Source organism: Anolis sagrei, chromosome X (genome assembly GCF_037176765.1).
Source record: "Anolis sagrei isolate rAnoSag1 chromosome X, rAnoSag1.mat, whole genome shotgun sequence".
NCBI classification, from domain to species: domain Eukaryota; kingdom Metazoa; phylum Chordata; class Lepidosauria; order Squamata; family Dactyloidae; genus Anolis; species Anolis sagrei.
The window spans coordinates 21,475,958-21,493,791 of record NC_090034.1 but is presented as its reverse complement, the minus strand read 5'-3'; the positions used below and the strand labels follow the sequence as shown (position 1 = coordinate 21,493,791).

The 17,834-nt window shown below is 40.5% G+C and overlaps 1 protein-coding gene across 4 annotated transcripts in view; it reads left to right on the top strand.

Moving 5' to 3' along the window:
* The first annotated feature begins 6,263 nt into the window (after positions 1–6,263).
* Positions 6,264–17,834, top strand: part of LOC132781927 (hexosaminidase D-like) — a 29,310-nt gene continuing 17,739 nt past the window's right edge. Inside the window, exon 1 of one of the 4 annotated variants that reach the window (XM_060786493.2) lies at positions 6,264–6,389. The gene's annotated coding sequence lies outside the window, so the exon portion shown is untranslated. Of the gene's footprint in view, positions 6,409–17,834 lie in introns of all 4 variants that reach the window. The other 3 variants (XM_060786491.2, XM_060786492.2, XM_060786490.2) reach the window with 3 other exon arrangements.

Sequence of the window (17,834 nt, the reverse complement as noted above, 5' to 3'; positions counted from 1 at the left end):
ATGCATATACATGTAATATTGATAATGATGTTATAATGTAATTCAATATAATACTATTATTATTATATTGTACTAATAATATTAATAAGTGAAGGAATCTGCTCTTCATAATTCTGAATGAAGCAGAAAAGCTAGAAGAGGCTAATAAAAATAATAATTTATTATATTAGTACTAATAATATTAAGTGGAGAGATCTTCTCTTTCCCACATAACATTATTAATAATGTAATATATTAATAATCTAGTAACAATAATAATAATAGTAATAATAATATCTGGAAGGATCATCTTTGCCCAGCCCTGGATGGGACAGATGGCTAGAAGGGGGTAATTCATAACAACAACAACAACAACAACAACAATAACAGCAACAATGTTTTGTGTTTGCCTTGTTTATTTTATTGTTATTGAGTTATTTTTGACATTGTGTTGTCGAAGGCTTTCATGGCCAGAATCACTGGGTTGCTGTGAGTTTTCTGGGCTGTATGGCCATATTCCAGAAGCATTCTCTCCTGACGTTACCCATATCTATGGCAGGCATCCTCAGAGGTTGTGAGGTCTGTTGTAAACTAGGCAATTCGGGTTTATATATCTATGAAATAATGTACAGGGTAGGAGAAATAACTCTTCTCTGTTTGAGGCTGTTTTTGACAGTGTGTTTATTATTGTTTGTTTCTTTTTTTTTGTAAGCTGCTCTGAGTCTCATCAGGGGAGGGAGCGGGATATAAAAAAAGCAATAATAATAATAATATACTAAATAATTATTTAATATACTAAATAATTTAATATACTAAATAATGTGGGGAAAGTGGAAAGTAAAAGGAAGAGGGGCCGACCAAGGGCAAGATGGATGGATGGCATCCTTGAAGTGACTGGACTGACCTTGAAGGAGCTGGGGGTGGTGACGGCCGACAGGGAGCTCTGGCGTGGGCTGGTCCATGAGGTCACGAAGAGTCGGAGACGACTGAACGAATGAACAACAAACTAAATAATAGATTAAAATAATAATATCGCAATATAATAATAGAATAATAATAATAGAATAATAATAACCCATGTGCCAGCAGGACTGAAGACCGACAGGTTGGAGGTTCAAATCTGAAGAGAGCACAGATGAGCTCCCTCTGTCAGCTCCAGCTGCCCATGCAGGGACATGAAATACGCTTCCCACAAGAATGGTAAAACATCTAAACATCCAGGCGTCCCCTGGGCAACACCCTTGCAGATAGCCAATTCTCTCACACTGTTTCTCAAGTCGCCCCTGACTTGACATTAATAACAGTAATGTATTGTCAAAGGCTTTCATGGCTGGAATCACTGGATTTTTGAAGTTTTTTCGGGCTGTATGGCCATGTTCAAGAAGCATTCTCTCCTGACGTTTCGCCTGCATCTATGGCAGGCATCCTCAGAGGTTGTGAGGTCTGTTGGAAACTAGGAAAATTGGGTTTATATATCTCTGGAAAGTCCAGGGTATATATTATTGATCATGTTGTTGTTCATTCGTTCAGTCGTCTCCGACTCTTCGTGACCTCATGGACCAGCCTACGCCAGAGCTCCCTGTCGGCCGTTACCACCCCCAGCTCCCTCAAGGTCAGTCCAGTCACTTCAAGGATGCCATCCATCCATCTTGCCCTTGGTCGGCCCCTCTTCCTTTTGCCTTCCACTTTCCCCAGCATAATTGTCTTCTCTAGGCTTTCCTGTCTCCTCATGATGTGGCCAAAGTACTTCAACTTTGTCTCTAGTATCTTTCCCTCCAGTGAGCAGTCGGGCTTTATTTCCTGGAGGATGGACTGGTTGGATCTTCTCGCAGTCCAAGGCACTCTCAGCACTTTCCTCCAACACCACAGCTCAAAAGCATCGATCTTCCTTCGCTCAGCCTTCCCTAAGGTCCAGCTCTCACATCCGTAGGTGACTACAGGGAATACCATGGCTTTGACTAGGCGGATCTTTGTTGCCAGTCTGATGTCTCTACTCTTTACTATTTTATCGAGACTGGACATTGCTCTCCTCCCAAGAAGTAAGCGTCTTCTGATTTCCTGGCCACAGTCTGCATCTGCAGTAATCTTTGCACCTAGAAATACAAAGTCTGTCACGGCCTCCACGGTTTCTCCCTCTATTTTCCAGTTGTCAATCATTCTTGTTGCCATAATCTTGGTTTTTTTGACGTTTAGCTGCAACCCGGCTTTTGCGCTTTCTTCTTTCACCTTGATTAGAAGGCTCCTCAGCTCCTCCTCGCTTTCGGCCATCAGAGTGGTGTCATCTGCATATCTGAGGTTGTTAATGTTTCTTCCAGCAATTTTCACCCCAGCTTTGCATTCATCCAGCCCCGCACATCGCATGATGTGTTCTGCATACAAGTTAAAAAGGTTGGGTGAGAGTATGCAGCCTTGCCGGACGCCTTTCCCAATCTTGAACCAGTCTGTTGTTCCGTGGTCAGTTCTGACTGTTGCTACTTGGTCCTTGTACAGATTCCTCAGGAGAGAGACAAGGTGGCTTGGTATACCCATCCCACCAAGAACTTGCCACAATTTATTATGATCCACACAGTCAAAGGCTTTAGAATAGTCAATGAAGCAGAAGTAGATGTTTTTCTGAAACTCCCTGCCTTTCTCCATTATCCAGCGGATATTGGCAATCTGGTCTCTCGTTCCTCTGCCTTTTCTAAACCCAGCTTGAACATCTGGCAACTCTCGCTCCATGTATTGCTGGAGTCTTCCTTGCAGGATCTTGAGCATTACCTTACTGGCATGAGAAATAAGGGCCACTGTACGGAAGTTTGAGCAGTCTTTCGCATTTCCCTTTTTTGGTATGGGGATATAAGTTGATTTTTTCCAGTCTGATGGCCATTCTTGTGTTTTCCATATTTGCTGGCAAATGGCATGCATCACCTTGACAGCATCATCTTTTAAGATTTTAAACAGTTCAGCTGGGATGCCGTCGTCTCCTGCTGCCTTGTTGTTAGCAATGCTTCTTAAGGCCCATTCAACCTCACTCCTCAGGATGTCTGGTTCTAATTCATTCACCACACCGTCAAAGCTATCCTCGATATTGTTATCCTTCCTATACAGATCTTCTGTATAGTCTCGCCACCTTCTCTTGATCTCTTCAGCTTCTGTTAGGTCCCTGCCATCTTTGTTTCTTATCATACCAATTTTTGCCTGAAATTTACCTCCAATGTTTCTAATTTTCTGGAAGAGGTCTCTTGTCCTTCCTATTCTGTTGTCTTCTTCCACTTCCATGCATTGCTTATTTAAAAATAGTTCCTTATCTCTTCTGGCTAACCTCTGGAATTGCGCATTTAACTGGGCATATCTCCCCTTATCCCTGTTTCCTTTTGCTTTCCTCCTTTCTTGGGCTACTTCCAGTGTCTCAGCAGACAACCATTTTGCCTTCTTGGTTTTCTTTTTCTTTGGAACGTACTTTGTTGCCGCCTCCTGAACAATGTCTCGGACTTCTGTCCATAGTTCTTCTGGGACTCTGTTTACTAAATCTAGTCCTTCAAATCTGTTCTTCACTTCCACTGTATATTCGCTAGGAATGTTAGTGAGATCATATCTAACTGGTCTGTGTATTTTCCCTGATCTCTTTAGTTTTATTCTAAATTGGGCAATAAGAAGTTCGTGATCTGAGCTACAGTCAGCCCCAGGTCTTGTTTTCACCGACTGGATGGATGTCCGCCACCTTTGGCTGCAAAGGATGTAGTCAATCTGATTTTGGTGTTGACCATCTGGTGAGGTCCATGTATAAAGTCGTCTTTTAGGTTGTTGGAAGAGAGTATTCGTTATACACAGCGAGTTTTCCTGGCAGAATTCTATCAGCCTGCGTCCCGCTTCATTTTGTTCTCCCAGACCATGCTTGCCTGTGATCCCAGTTGTCATTTGACTTCCCACCTTGGCATTCCAGTCTCCTGTAATGAAAATAATGTCTCTTTTTGGTGTATTATCCAGTAGGTCCTGCAGATCCTCATAGAACTGATCTACTTCTGCTTCTTCAGCAGCTGTGGTTGGGGCGTATATTTGGATCACTGTGATGTTGAAAGGCTTTCCTTGCACTCGAATTGAGATCATTCTGATTATTGATCATAATAATAATTAATTATATAGTAAATAACTAGCGGTCCCCTGCCATTCGTTGCTGTGGCCCAGTCTGGTGATCTGGAAAATAAAGTAATGAGAAAGTGTTGGTTTCTAATATATGTAATGTCTTGATGCTTGTGGGTAAACAGTATTTCTTGTTCTTTCTTTGTCAGTGTTGATGTGGAGATTGTCTGTTTTACTTACTCTGGAAGATGCAACATATCATTGTCCTTCTTTAGGGGTCCCTTTCAAATCTATGATACTCTATTTGTCATATACATGTGTGTGCGTGAATGGCTGGATGGCCCTTTGTCAGGAGGGCTTTGATTATGTTTTCTGGCCCTGATGAAGGGAGTTGGACTGGATGGCCTTAGACAGCATTTCTCAACCTGGGAAGTCAAGACCCGGGGGGGGGGGGGTGTCAGAACGGTCACCAAAGACCGCACAGAGTTTTCTGTTGATAATGGGGGTTCTGTGTGTGATGTTTGGCCCAATTCCATCATTGGTGGGGTTCAGAATGCTCTTTGATTATAGGTGAACTATACATCCTAGTAACTACAACTCCCAAATGTCAAGGTCTATTTCCCCCAAAATCCCTCTGTGTCCACATTTGGGCATATTGAGTATTCCTGTCAAGTTTGGTCCAGATCCATCATTGTGTGAGTCCACAGTGTTCTCTGGATGGAGGTATACTACAATTCCAGAATTCAAGGTCAATGCCCACCAAACCCTTTCAGTATTTTCTGGTGGTCATGGGAGGCCTGTGTGCCAAGTTTGGTTCAATTCCATTGTTAGTGGAGTTCAGAATGCTCTTTGATTATAGGTGAACTATAAATCCCAGCAACTACAACTCCCAAATGACAAAATCATAATTTTTTGAGTGTGTAGTGAGACATTTTGTTGCCAAATTTGGTGTGATTTTGTTCATTGGTTCTTTTGTTTTTGAGGTACTCATTATGCACAGAGCATTTTTTTTTATATTTTTATATAGAGAGATATACAAAAATAATATTACAATATAATGACTAATAATAGCTAATAATAATAATAACATTGATGATTGATGATGATAATAATAATATAGTAAACAATATACTAAAATAACAATATCACAATATAATGACTAATAATATCTAATAATAACATTAATAATTGATCATAATAATCATATAAATAATATACTAAAGTAATAACAATAATATTGCAATATAATATTAATAGACTAATAATTGCTGATAATAACAAATATTAAATTGATGATATAATAATAATCTATATATATAAAAATGCTCTGTGCATAATGAGTACTTTAAAAACAAAAGGACCAATGAACAAAATCACACCAAATTTGGCAACAAAACGTCTCACAACACAAGGAGTGACCATCACTCAAAAAATTATGATTTTGTCATTTGGGAGTTGTAGTTGCTGGGATTTATAGTTCACCTATAATCAAAGAGCATTCTGAACCCCACCAATGATGGAATTGAACCAAACTTGGCACACAGTTCTCCCGTGACCAACAGAAAATACTGGAAGGGGTTGGTGGGCAGTGTCCTTTGGTTTTGGAGTTGTAGTTCACCTACATCCAGAGATCACTTTGGACTCAAACAATGATGGATCTGGACCAAATTCTACAGGAATACTCAATGTGCCCCAATGTGAACACTGGTGGAGTTTGGGGAAAATAGATTCTTGACATTTGGGAGTTGTAGTTGCTGGGATTTATAGTTCACCTACAATCAAAGAGCATTCTGAACCCCACCAATGATAGAATTGGGCCAAACCTCCCACACAGAACCCCCATGTGGGCCACAGCAACGCGTGGCAGGGGATGGCTAGTAATATTCTAAAATAATAATAATAATACTGCTATATAATAGTAATAAAAATAATAAGTGGAGGGATCTGCTCTTCCCAAATTATATATATGGAGCAGAAAGATAGAAAGGGTCCTCCAGAGGTCATCTAGTCCAACCCTATTTTTAAAAAAAACATTGCAGGGGGGAAATAACTAGGGAGAGGGACAGGAGAAGAGGATCTCAGAGAGGGAGGCCCATGGACTCTTCTGTGTTGCATTGTGCCGTGCGGACGCCTCGGCGCAGGCGCGCATCCATCCCGCGTTAGCTGCCCCCTCCCTTGAGTGTCGTCCTCTCCTTTCCCCCGCCTCTTCTGCTGCTGCTGCTGCTGTTGCTGCTCCGCCCCGCGCCGGCGCCTGTGCTGCTGGTGCTGCAGGGCTGGGCGATGCCAAAGCGGTCTCAGTCCCCTCGGAGCCCCCTCCTTCTCTTCTGGGGCTCACCTGGCCCGGCCAGGTAAGCAGAGGGAACCCAGGTGAGTCCAGGAATGAATGGGAAGCAGAGGGAGGCAGATCATTATGGCATTAAGGCGGGGGAGGGGGCGGGGGAGGAAGAAGAGCAGGTTGCCATGGGAGACAGGTTGCGGGGGGGGGGGGCTCTTCCAACTCAGGTGAGTCCCCTTCCAGGACAGGTAGCAAGGTCTCTCCTCTTTCATCCTTCACCCTGCAGGCTTTGAAGGGGAGAATCAGCCCGGAATGGGTGCAATGAATCACAATTTGGTATTATTATTATTATTATTATTATTATATTTAAATGAAGGAGGGGGGGACTGTCTTCCATGTGACACACCTGCAGGAAGAGGTTTTAAAAATTATTATACTCCAGGGGTGATGCACCTGCAGGAAGAAATTCTTAAATAATAATAATAATAATAATAATAATATAAATTAAGGTGGAGACAAGACTAGCATTCATATCTTCCATATGACCCATCTACAGGAAGACGGTTTTAATATAATAATAATAATAATAATAATAACGGAGTCCCCAGTGGTGCAGTGGGTTAAACTGCTGAGCTGCTGGTCTTGTTGACCGAAAGGTTGTAGGTTCAAATCTGGGGAGCGGCGTGAGCTTCCGCTGTCAGCCCTAGCTTCTGCTAACCTAGCAGTTTGAAAACATGCCATGTGAGTAGATCAATAGGTACTGCTTCTATGGGAAGGTAATGGTGCTGCATGCAGTCATGCTGGCCACATGACTTTGGAGGTGTCTACGGGCAATGCCGGCTTTTCAGCTTAGAAATGGAAATGAGCACCAGACCCCAGAGTCGGACACAACTGGACTTAATGTCAGGGGAAACCTTTACCTAATAATAATAATAATAATAATAATAATAATAATAATATGAAGGGGAAGCAAGACTAGCATCCTGGGCATCTTCCATGTGACACACCTACAGGAAGAAGTTTTTAAACAATTATTATTCGTTGTAGTATTATTATATTTAAATTAAGTTGGAGGCAAGACTCGCATCCAGGTTGGAGGTGTCTTCCATGTGGCCCACCTACAGAGAGAGGTTTTAATAAAATCCTAATTTATTGGGTGAAATTAATCACAATTTGGTATTATTATTACTAGTAAAGATAAAGGTTTTCCCCTGACATTAAGTCCAATCGTGTCCGACTCTGGGGATTGATGCTCATCTCCATATCTAAGCCAAAGAGCTGGCATTGTCTGTAGACACCTCCAAGGTCATGTGGCCAGCATGACTCCTACCTTCCAACCGGAGCGATACCTAATGATCTACTCACATTTGCATGTTTTCGAACTGCTAGGTTGGAAGAAGCTGGGGCTAACAGCGGGAGCTCACCCCGCTCCTCAGATTTGAACCTGTGACATTTTGGTTAGCAAGTTCAGCAGTTTAATCCGCTGCGCCACCGGGAGGTATTATTAATATAGTTAAATGAAGGTGAGGCCCAAGACTGGCATCCAGGGGGTTTTCCATATGGCCCACCTGCAGGAAGAGGGTTTTAAAATAATAATAATAATAATAATAATAATAATAATAATTATTATTATTATTATTAAATGAAGGGGAAAACAAAACTGGGATCCAGGAAGGGGGGGGGGGATTCCATGTGGCTCACCTGCAGATAGGATTTTATTAAAATCCAAATTTATTGGGTGAAATCAATCATAGTTTGGTATTATTATTATTATTAAATGAAGAAGAGGTCCAAGACCGACATCCAGGGGTGTCTTCCATGTGACACACCTGCAGCAAAGAGTTCATCGCATCTAATTGTTATTAGGGAACAATAAATCATAGCTGGGAATTATTATTATTATATATATTAGTATATTTAAATCAGCAGGGACCCAAGAATTGTGACCCTCCCCCCTTTTTTGCAGGGAGATTATTTTAAAAATGTCAGAGTTATAGGGTGCAATAAATCACAGGTGAAAGTTCATCTTTTCTTCTTCTTAATTATTATTATTATTGATTTATTATTATTATTATTGATATGACATTTAAAGGAGAGGGACCCAAAACTTGCATCTGTGGGATCTTAAATGTGGCTCACCAGCAGTGGGTTTTTCTAAAGCCTCATTTCTAACGTGCAATAAATCAAGGATAGGGATTATTATCAGTATATTTATTGTTGTTATTAGCATATTCAAATTAGTATATTTAAATGAAAATGGGCCCAAGACTGCAATGCATGTGGTCTTAAATGTGACTCACCAGCAGGAAGAGGTTTTAAAATTATTATTTATTTATTTATTTATTTAAATGAGGAGATGCCTGAGATTGGCATCCCGGAGGGCTTAAATGTGACTCACCTGCAAGAAGAGGTCTTATAAAATCTAAGTTTTAGTAAATCACAATTGGAAATAATAATATTTATTAGTATTACTATTATTATATTAAATGAAAGGGAGGCAAGACTGGCATCCAGGAAGTCTTAAGTATGACTCACCTGCAGGGATTTTTTTTAAAAAAATCTAAGTTATAATAAATCCCAGCTAGGGATTTATTATTGTTATTATCATTATTATGTTTAGAAGAGGGCTCCACCGAATTGAGAATGGGGTTCCATTGCAAAAATTGCTATAAACATTATTTGCAAACTACTCTGGTGGTTGCAGACAATAATATTCTGCAGACTGTTTTTATTTATTTATTTATTTTGGCAAAGGTTTTCTGAAGGGCTTTGCACACATCAGCCAATGCTCTTTGGACTGGTGTTGCAAACCGTCAGAAATCTTGCAAAACCTATTTTGCAACCTTCTTTATTTATTTTTATTGCTTTTATTGTAATACGACGTAAACAATGCTGCCTTTCTCCCCAAGGATAGCAGAGGTGGCACTGGCTTGCACATGACTTGGGATATTGTGTTCCGGAACCCAAAGGGTGCCAAAAAGCATTTTGCAAAATGCTTCACAAACAATACGATGTAATTGTTGCCAACTCAGTTCTGTGGATGTTGCCAGCAACGGTTTGCAAACAAATAATAAAACAGGAAATGTAGATGATTGCTTTAAAATGTATTGTTATAATGCCAATTATGATTGTTAGTAATAATAATCATCATCATAATTGTTTTTACTTTTATTTTATATTAATATATTTAATTTAATTTTGTATATTATTATTTTTATTCTATGTTTATATTCTTATTATTTCTATATTTTATCTTATATTTTATTTGTATATAGTATTATTATTTGTATATTTTATCTTATCTTATATTTTATTTGTATATAGTATTATTTTGCTTTTATATATTCCTGTTTTTTTATTTTATTGTAATTATTATTATTATGTCAAATATTGTAGTTTCTCGCGGTCCATCAGCCTTCTCTGCTTAAGACCTGACTGAACTATAACTCCCAAGTATCCACAGCCGTAAGCTATCACAGTTAAAGTGGTTTCAAACTGCATTAATTGGACAAGGCAGATGCACCTCCAACTTCCAAAAATAAAAGGAAATTCAAATCCATTAGCCCCATTGGCGCCAGTTTTAAGTGGATGATGGGATTAAGCATTATCCTTGAGAGTGGAGACTGTGCAGTATTAAGGCATTAAGTCTGTATATCCAAGATATATATTGCAAAGGGCTTGCAGAAGACACCTAAAATCCCAACTTATCCGAATGCACAGCCAAATGCAAAGTTTGTGTTTTAATAAAGGGAAAAATCAATTTGGAAGCTGCTGAATCAAAGGACATTCAAGATAAGGCCTGTTTGCCTGATACGCTGAATTCTGACCCTCCCGAATTGTTAATCTGCTCTTTGGCCTCATGCCGTTGCTGACCTTCAAGAGGCCTTTTCTCATAGAAAGTCTGCCTGTTTTGCAGAAATGAGGCGACTGCCTCTTTGCTAAGCAAAACCTGGCTCCCAATACTATTATTTTTCAATAGATGCCATGGGTTCCAGGTGCAAATTCATCTCCCTGGGTCCAGAAATCCTCAGGAGGTGCCATTCGTTTTGCCCTGCCAACCTTCACTTCTGTTATTGTTATTATTATTGCTAATTTTTTTCTTACCCTCCTCTGGACTAGATGGCCTCTGGGGGTCCCTTCCAAACTCTTTAATACTCAGTGATGCTGATGATAGTTATAACAATATTATTAATACCTTCCTCTTCTCAAAGGCTGGGCTAGATGGCCTCTGGGGAACCCTTCCAGCTCTTTAATGCTTGATGATGATAGTGATAATAGTAATTTTAATGTTATTTTAATTTGAATATTATCATTTATTAATAATAATTGTCTTCTTACCCTCCTCTGGACTAGATGGCCTCTGGGGGTCCCTTCCAAACTCTTTAATACTTGATGATGCTGATGATAGTTATAATAATAATAATAACAATAATAACGAGACTGTGGCACAAGCCAGTAAAAGTGGTCCCAGTGGTGATCGGCACACAGAGTGCAGTACCTAAAGACCTTGGCCTGCACTTAAACACAATCGGCTCTGACAAAATTACCATCTGTCAACTGCAAAAGGCCACCTTGCTGGGATCTTCGCACATTATTCACCAATACATCACACAGTCCTAGACACTTGGGAAGTGTCCGACGTGTGATCCAATACAACAGCCAGCGGAGTGTACTAATCTTGTTGTGTTTCAAATAATAACACAATAAACTTTATTTGTATCCCGCCACCATCTCGGGGACTCAGAGCGGCTCACAAAGAACTCAAGAGTGCGATAACACAGAGAATACAGTAGGTACATTAACGTATAAAACAGAACAATAAAAATTATACACACAAAGTTTATATAACGATCTATAAAACTCGTACTGATTAAACTTCTTCAATAAAACGCAACAGGCTGCGAATATAAGCAAGCTGTAAACGATGTCAGTCACAATAAAGTGCAAAGTAAAAACAATCACTTGTCCTTGAATTTAATGAATAGACATGGTTAAGGCTTGGTTAAAAAGCCATGTTTTCAGATGTGTTCGGAAGACTTAGAGAGTGGGAGCCAGCCTTATCTCTCTAGGGAGCGCATTCCAAAGCTTGGAGGGGGGGGGGGAGAAAATCAATAATTATCGTTATTAATAATGATATTAATAATACCTTCTTAAAGGCTGGACTAGATGGCCTCTGGGGAACCCAAGACTTTAATTCTCGATAATGATACTCATAACAACAACAACAATAATGTAATGTTATTTTAATATTATTATTTTACTGACACAAAGCATAGTATGTCACAGCAAATGAGATCTATATGCTGGATTTCGAATCACAAAATCACAAGTCGTACACTTCCCAAGCATCTAGGACTGTGTGATGTATTTTCAAATGATGCGCACAGATCCAAGTAAGGTGGCCTTTTGCAGTTGACATATCGTGATTTTGTCGATGTTTATTGTTTCCAAATACTGGCTGAGATCTTTTGGCATGGCACCCAGTGTGTCGATGACCACTGGGACCTCCTGTACTGGTTTATGCAGTTCGATTTTGAGGTCCTGATAATAATAATAATTATTATTAATAATAATTTATTCTCCTCAAGGGCTGGACTAGATAAAATCTGAGGAACTCTTCCAACTCTATGGTGATAGTGAGAATAATAATAATTTAACATATTTTAATTTTAATTTTAGTACTATTAACAATAACAACAGTAACAACAATAGTAATACCTGGTTCTCCTCAAGGCTGGATTAGATGGCCTCTGGGGATCCCTTCAACTCTATAATCCTCAATGATAATGATATAATAATAATAATATCATAGAGTTGGAAGAGACCACAATGGCCACCCAGCCCAACCTACAATCAAGGGCTAAATAATAATAATAATAATAATAATAATAATAATAATAATAATTGATTCCTCTTTCTCAGTTGTGATCTGGGGCCCTTATTTATTTATCGTGTCAGAAGCGAAATCAGAATACAATTATTGTATAACATATAAAACAACCACAAACGAAGTTAAAAACTTGGCATTATACTAAATGTTCTTTGACCAGAAGCTGGCCACATGGAGTGCCTCTGGTGTTGCTGTAAAAAGGTTCTCCGTTGTGCATGTGGCAGGGCTCAGGCTGCATTGTAGTAGGTAGTCTGTGGTTTGCTCTTTTCCACACTTGCATGTCGTGGACTCCACTTTGTGTCCCCACTTCTTAAGATTGGCTCTGCATCTCATGGTGCCAGAGCGCAGTCTGTTCAGCGCCTTCCAACTCGCCCTGTCTTCTGTGTGCCCAAGGTGGAGTTTCTCATCTAATATCAGCCACGGATTGAGGTTCTGGGTTTTAACTTGTCACTTTTGGACTCTCGCTTGCTGAGGTGTTTCTTGATTTAAGGCATTGGCTTGCTGGCTGATATCCGAACAGAGGATGGGCTGTTCATAATGCCTTGGTCCTTTCATTATAGGCTGCTACTTCTTGATGGATGTCGGGTGGTGCAATCCTGGCTAAACAGTACCTGGGGGCCTGAAAATCAGGAATTTCTACCTGTTTCACCGAACCATGTTCTCCTGCAGTACTATTTCTGACACTTTAAATTACTGTTCCCACAGAAAACAAAGCAAACCATATCATCAGAATGAAAAATGTCATTTATAAAAAACAAACGCATTTGTTCGGTTCCTTTTGCAAGACTCTTTGCTAATGAGTTGCATGGGCTATGGCCAAGGTAGAAGAAGCCAACCACAAAAAGGTCACCTGTTTCTGAAACATAAGGGCAATGTCCCTATTCCTCAAAAGCAGAAAGAGGTGCCATTAGGACTGGACTAGATGACCTCTGGGAGACCCTTCCAACTTTTCTTCTGGGTGGATCTTTGTCTTGACTCTCGTGGCTTGGTTCTTGGTCTTGCAGCTCTTCGGATGTCTGTGGTAGAGTATCCATTGGCCTGTAGAGTCCAGTTTGGGTAGCTCGGTACGTCTTGGAGGAGGTGGGGTTTACAGATTATTTTGCACCATCTGCCAGGGCTTTAATTGTGCTTCTTTTTTTGACTTGGGTGATGGTAGGAGTTTTTATGTAGGTATCTATCTGTGTGTAGGCTTGCTGTAAACTATGGGGCCCAATTGTTAATTGGGTTTGCAGATGACTAGGACATCGAGAAATTGCAGTTTCCCTTCATTTTCTTTTTCCATGATGAATTGGATGTTTGGGTGGATGCTGCTGAGGTGGTCCAGGGACTTATTTAGTTCTTCTTCTCCATGGCTCCAAATGGTGAAGGTGCCATCCACGTATCTGAACCATATATTGGGCTTTTTATTGGCGGTTTCTAGCAGCAGCATCACACTAGAGAGCATGGATCTACTTTAAATCCAATTTCTGTCTCCTGTTGAATTCTGGGATTTGTAGTTTAGTGAGGCCCAGGGGGGCCCCGGTGGCGCAATGCGTTAAACTGCTGAGCTGCTGAACTTGTTGACCAAAAAGGTTGCAGGTTTGAATTCGGGGAGCGACGTGAGCTCCCGCTGTCAGCCCCAGCTCCTGCCAATTTAGCAGTTCAAAAACATGCAAATGTGAGTGGATCAATAGGTGGATCTGGCGGGAAGGTAACAGTGTTCCATGCAGACATGCCAGTCACATGACCTTGGAGGTGTCTACAAACAATGCCAGCTCTTTGGCTTAGAAATGGAGATGAGCACCAATCCCAAGAGTCAGACATGGCTGGACTTAATGTCAGGGGAAAACCTTTACCTTTACTAGTATCTCTCTGGCTGAACAGTATAAAGACCCCTCCCTAAACTACAAGCCCCAGAATTCTGCAGGAGGCAGAAACTGGATTTAAAGTGAATCTATGTCCTACTATGATGAAGTCCCTGGGTTTGTTTTTCAAAGTGATCCATGTAGAAATTTGCTATGACCGTGTTGAGAGAGCTCCCCATGAGAACTCCAGCAAACAACAATTCATTGGGAATTAATTTCCCAGCCTCTGGGTGACACGTTTCCATAAAACCTAGAAAGAATGCACCCAGCCTATTTGGAGATTTACCTTTGAGGCGTAGCATTAGTCTCTGTCACTCCCTTATTTGCTTTTTGAGAAATTAATCATATCCTTATCCTTCCAAACCTTTTTTGTGTAAAGCAGTGCAAGAGATTATAGTTTTTAATGAAAGATGGGTCTGTATGGAGCTGAATGAGAGAGCGGCACCTTTGCTTTCGAATGGTTCAAAGCCCATAAATGTATTTTCTTGCACAAAATTATTTGAAATACTTTGCATAAAATGACCATTTAGGCTATGTGCATATTATTATTATTATTATTATTATTATTATTATTATTATTATTAGAAACACAACAAGATGAGTACACAGTTAACAAGATCACTCTGCTGGCTATTGAATTGGATCACATGTCGGACTCTTCCCAAGTGTCTAGGACTGTGTGATGTATCGGCAAATAATACGTGTAGATCCCAGTAGGGTGGTTTTTTGCACCTGACAGATGGTAATTTGGTCAGCGCCAATTGTGTTTAAGTGCAGGCCAAGGTCTTTAGGCACTGCACCCAGTGTGCCCATCACTACTGGGACAACCTTTACTGGCTTCTGCCAAAGTCTTTGCAGTTCAGTCTTTAAATCTTCGTATTGTGTCAGCTTTTCCTGTTGTTTCTCTTCAATCCTGCTGTCGCCTGGGATTGCAACATCAACGATTCATACTTATGTATTGTCGAAGGCTTTCATGGCCGGAATCACTCAGTTCTTGTGGGTTTTTTCGGGCTATATGGCCATGTTCTAGAGGCATTTCTCCTGACGTTTCGCCTGCATCTATGGCAAGCTTCCTCAGAGGTGAGGTCTGCTGGAGCTGGGAAAAAAGGGGTTTATATATCTGTGGAATGACCAGGGTGAGACAAAGGGCTTTTGTAAGTTGGGCTAGGTGTGAATCTTTTCAATTGACCACCTTGATTAGCATACAATGAGCTGACTGTGCCTGTCAGCCCATTGTATGCTAATCAAGGTGGTCAATTGAAAAGATTCACACCTAGCCCAACTTACAAAAGCCCTTTGTCTCACCCTGGTCATTCCACAGATATATAAACCCCTTTTTTCCCAGCTCCAGCAGACCTCACCTCTGAGGAAGCTTGCCATAGATGCAGGCGAAACGTCAGGAGAAATGCCTCTAGAACATGGCCATATAGCCCGAAAAAACCCACAAGAACTGAGATTCATACTTAGTTTTTTAACGCGATCATGAGGTCAGGAGTCTTGTGCTCCAAAACTCTGTCAGTCTGAATTCGGAAGTCCCAGAGTAGTTTGACGTGCTTATTATTATTATTATTATTATTATTATTATTATTATTACATTTTCTGGTTTTAGTCTTGGATTCACACAGAGCCTGGCTGATCCCTAATCATATTTATTTTATTTATCGTGTCAGCAAATTGAGAATACAGTTTTAATGTATAAAAACACCACAAACAAAGTTTAAAACTTGGCGTTATTTGATCAGAAGCTGGCCACTTGGAATGCTTCTGGTGTCACTGTGAGAAGGTCCTCCATTGTGTATGTGGCAGGGCTCAGACTGCATTGTAGTATGTGGTCTGTGGTTTGCTCTTCTCCACACTCACATGTTGTGGACTCCACTTTGAAGCCCATTTCTTAAGATTGGCTCTGCATCTCGTGGTGCCAGAGTTCAGTCTGTTCAGCACCTTCCAGGTTGCCCATCATCTCTGTGCTCAGTAAACAGTGTAATTTCTCCAGCAGTATAGGGCGTAGACATCCTGTGATAATGCGGCATGTCTTATTAAGAGCCACATCCACTGTTTCAACATGGTGAGATGTACTCAGCAACACCACTGGAGGAATTATAATATTTAGCCAGTATTACACCACCTGACATCTGCCGGGAAGTAGCAGTTTGTAGTAAAAGGAGGTGACATCTCCAACCCATCCTCTGTTTGGATATCGGCCAGCATGCCAACACCTTAAATCAATAAACAGCTTCCTAAGATCCGCAGAGATACTCACAGGAACACCTCAGCAAGTGAGAGTCCAAAAGTGGCAGGCTAAAACCCAGCATCTCAATCAGTAGCTAAGACCAGATGAGAGACTCCCTCCTGGGCACAGAGAAGACTGGGCAACCTGGAAGACACTGAACACTGCACTCTGGCACCACGAGATGCCAGAAATGGGGCCACAAAGAATCCATGACATGGGACTGCGGAGAAGAGCAAACCACAGACCATCTACTACAATGCAACCTGGGCCCTGCCACATTCACAATGGAGGACCTTCTCACAGCGACACCAGAAGCACTCCAAGTGGCCAACTTCTGGTCAAAGGAAATATATTGTAACGCCAAGTTTTTAACTTTGTGTACACATTATAACTGTATTCTCAATTTGCTTCTGACACGATAAATAAAAAACTGGGTATTTTAAAATACTGTTTATATTTAATCCTGTTTTAATGTTTGCATATGTGTATATTTCAAATTACATGCTAAGCCACTTTGAGTCTCCCTTTGGGAGAAATAAAGCAGGGGAAGAAGCAGAGGAAGAGGAAGAAGACGGGGTTTTGGAGCACAATACACCTGACCTCACAATTGTATTAAAAAACAAAATATGGATAATCAATGTTGCAATCCCAGGTGACAGCAGGATTGAAGAGAAACAACTGGAAAAGCTGACACGATATGAGGATCTAAAGATCGAACTGCAAAGACTCTGGCACAAGCTAGTAAAGGTGATCCCAGTGGTGATCGGCACACTGGGTACAGTGCCTGAAGACCTTGGTCTGCACTTAAACACAATCCGCACTGACCAAATTACCATCTGCCAGCTGCAGAAGGCCACCTTACTGGAATCTGCACGCATTATTCACCGATACATCACACAGTCCTAGACACTTGGGAAGTGTCTGACATGTGATCCAATACAACAGCCAGCAGAGTGATCTTGTCTGTTGTGGACTCATCTTGTTGTGTCTCTAATAATAATAATAATAATAATAATAATAATAATAATAATAATAATATCCTGATTCTTCTCTTCCAAAGGAGAATCAAAACAGTCCTCTCTCTCACACACACATTGAGTGAGTGAATTTTAAACTTCAAGCTTTTGAATTTATAATGGCATTTTAGTGATAGCAATTATTTTAATGTGTTTCCAGGTTTTAGAGGTTTTATGTTTCTATCTATACACTTTTACTATGCTCTAGAAGAGGCTGATAAGTAAATGTGCTATTATTATTATTATTATTATTATTATTATTATTATTGACTCCAGAAGCAATTGTTGGCTGGAATGAAGGCCGCCTGTAATCCTGCTTTGTCTCATAAGTAAAATAATCCCTCCATCCGAGAAAAAGAAGGAGGGGAAAAACTGCATTTGGCTTTTTCTCTCCCTTTTTATTCCTGTTGCATTAATCGTTACGAACATCTGTCGGACTTTATGCAATTAGCAGGAAGGAAGGAAGGTCGATCCCGAATGAGGCAGGCATTGAACATCCCATTATCCTCACAAAAAAGACATTTGTGTTTAATTTGAA